Below are 2,745 nucleotides of genomic sequence, written 5' to 3' on the forward strand. Positions count from 1 at the left end.
GCAGTGCTTAGTCGTTGGAAAGGATAGTGAAAGATCCTTTCCAACTACTATAATTGCACGTGTGTATGCAGCTTAAGACTTCTCTTTTGATAAAGCCCAGCATGTTTCCAAAAGGGAGATTTTTAAATCAATATATAAATCATGTCAAATGTATTCTAGTAAGAAACAACTCTACACAACAATTTGCTGGTGATATAATAACAAAGGTTTATCCAAAATACTGCAGACAGACAGAAGTCAAATAGAGGATAAAGATCTGATAATACAGACATTCTTTTCAGTATTTCTAATCAGAACATGAATGCCTCAAGGCTGCTAATTACCACTAACTCAACTCTTTATCTGATGAGAAAGTGAAATGAAAAACCCTGCAGTTTGCTATTAAAGCATTCTTGATCAGAACAGGAATACAATGCAGCATGATTTGGGTTGACATACGGAATCATCTCAGCTAAAGTGCGGAGTAATGAGTGGAAGGTGGTAAAAGCTCAAGGTTGGCCATTGTGTCTCCACCTATTCTTTGTCATAGGCCACGGAAAAACGTAATAGTATACAATTTTTGATATTTTGGGGTCTCTATAATATCCTTTGTAAGGACCCTGAAGGAGAGCATTGCATTTTTACTAGTGTTCTAGCTTTATTTTTTTTTTTATTTAGCATTTTCTCAACAGAAGGTCCCTACAATTAAACAGGTGAGTGGCGGGCAAACCTAAACCTGTCTGTATGACTAGGCATGTGGACTTTTGCAATGCAGCCCATCCGATGAAAGCTGCTTCATCAAATCAGGAAGAATGTCAAAGTACCTTACAGAGTTTGAAAACTGTGCACATGTGTAGTAACACTGAAAATCATTGGATGCTGCCCAACATTTATCTGTCATTTAAGCAGATGGTCTATTTGGACAGTGAGTGCTCTGTCCATATATTGTTCATCAAAAAATGACTGAGATAAACAAATGTTTATAAGAGAATTGGCAGGGCACCCCAAAAAGTACAAATGATGCAGCCTTTTTCATGCCACTGTAGCTTCAGAAAGAGAAATGGATTAGTAGTACAAACTTTTGTAAGTCTTGTAAAAAATTGCATGCTGACAGCATACAGTTCTATATTTTATCATTAGATTATGTTCCTAAAAGTTTCTAAAAATGGTCCCTTAGGTATGAAAAAATATTCCAAAAGTTAATATATAAATATAATATTATTCACATAAAATACATCGGGTCTAAAAAAATCATCCAGTATGTAGTAAGTGGGATGTTTAAAATGCAGACAAAATATCAATTAAAATGTGAGAAAGCTGTAAAACACAAACTCCACAACAGATTGGCATCCTGTCAATGAGCATGTGTGTCTAATCTGTATTTAATATACCATACTGTTAAATAATTTCTAAATTAAATCATAGATGAGGGATGTAAAACAAATGTATCAAGGGAAGTGTTAACATTTACCAAGAGTGGCCACATATGATGTATCTCATCTGTTGGTATGATAAAAGTTATTAATATTTAATATGCTTTATATACTTTCGTTTCTCCATTTTTCCACTTGCCTGATTTGTTATTGGCCTGGCCAGTTCTCTCTATTATTTTACTTTACATCTGTAAACTTTTCTGAAAATTATTCCTTCTGAGCCGTTCACAATAATAATTAGACTGGAACTTTCAAATGTGACAAACGCCTTTTAACAGGATGGAATTTGTAATCAATAGTTATTGTTTAGTCTATTAACCATTGTTGTAACCATTGTTTTCTCTCCTTATTTTTACTCCATAATGTTTTGTTTTAGCCTTGGAGCTACGGTACTGTTTTCTTGTGATGAAGACTATGTCCTTCAAGGTGAAAAAAAAATCACGTGTCAGAGGATTGCTGATGTGTTTGCAGCATGGAGTGACCACAGGCCTGTGTGCAAAGGTGAGTGTATGGCAGCTTAAACTCAACATAGGCAAGAGGTTCTTACATTTGTTTCTAGACACACATGCTCTCCTACTGGATGGTGGTAGGTAAAAATAAGTATTTGCCATAATGACTATATGACTTGATCTGCCATTAATAAAATGTTGGGCAAAACAATGAAAACTGCAGTTTCATTGTTTGTAATTGCACAATATAGTACATTTGGGAATTAAACCAGAAAGAGAACATAATTGGGGTACAACATGGGAAAGAACAACAGTGAAAAATATATGTGATGTTCTATAGATTACTAAATTATTAGAGACTTTATCCACAAAAAAAAATGTAACTCAGGGGTTCCCAACTCCCGGGTTGTATGACAAATGGGTCACAGCTCTGGCCAGTGCACCCCCCAAGCGGGGTCTTTCTTCTGACCCCGCCGTGGGGTGCACTGGCCACAGCAGCGGACGCAGACTCAGGCAGGTGGGCAAGTTGTGTCTCTGGAGAGTGGGCAGGTTCTGGCATCATGGCGTCACTCTAGGGGGAAGTTTTTTCCCCTTTTGAATTACACATGGCTCCATGCACATGAGCGGTCCGGAATCTGTGCATTTAGTGATTTGTGAGCTCCAAAAGAGCTCACCCAACCTGGAGACCGATATCACCAGAAAAGTAAATTATAGGGAATGCAAAATGTTTATATTCTATACCTGTAAATCATCACTGGCCTCCCTCAGCCCTGTTACTGTGGACGAAGTCTTAACTCTCCTCTCATCATCTCCGTCCACTACATGTCCACTGGACCCAATCCCTTCTGATCTACTCCGTGCCCATTCCTCCACCCTGGCCCCTG

General features: G+C 37.8%; 1 long non-coding RNA gene across 1 annotated transcript in view; it reads left to right on the forward strand.

The window, feature by feature from the left end:
• The window catches only part of LOC140330546 (uncharacterized), a 23,885-nt gene that overhangs the window by 1,197 nt on the left and 19,943 nt on the right, over positions 1 to 2,745 (forward strand). Inside the window, exon 2 of the long non-coding RNA XR_011920759.1 lies at positions 1,789 to 1,913. This is a non-coding gene — a long non-coding RNA (uncharacterized lncRNA). The remainder of the gene's footprint in view (positions 1 to 1,788; positions 1,914 to 2,745) is intronic.

Source organism: Pyxicephalus adspersus, chromosome 5 (assembly GCF_032062135.1).
Source record: "Pyxicephalus adspersus chromosome 5, UCB_Pads_2.0, whole genome shotgun sequence".
NCBI classification, from domain to species: Eukaryota; Metazoa; Chordata; class Amphibia; order Anura; family Pyxicephalidae; genus Pyxicephalus; species Pyxicephalus adspersus.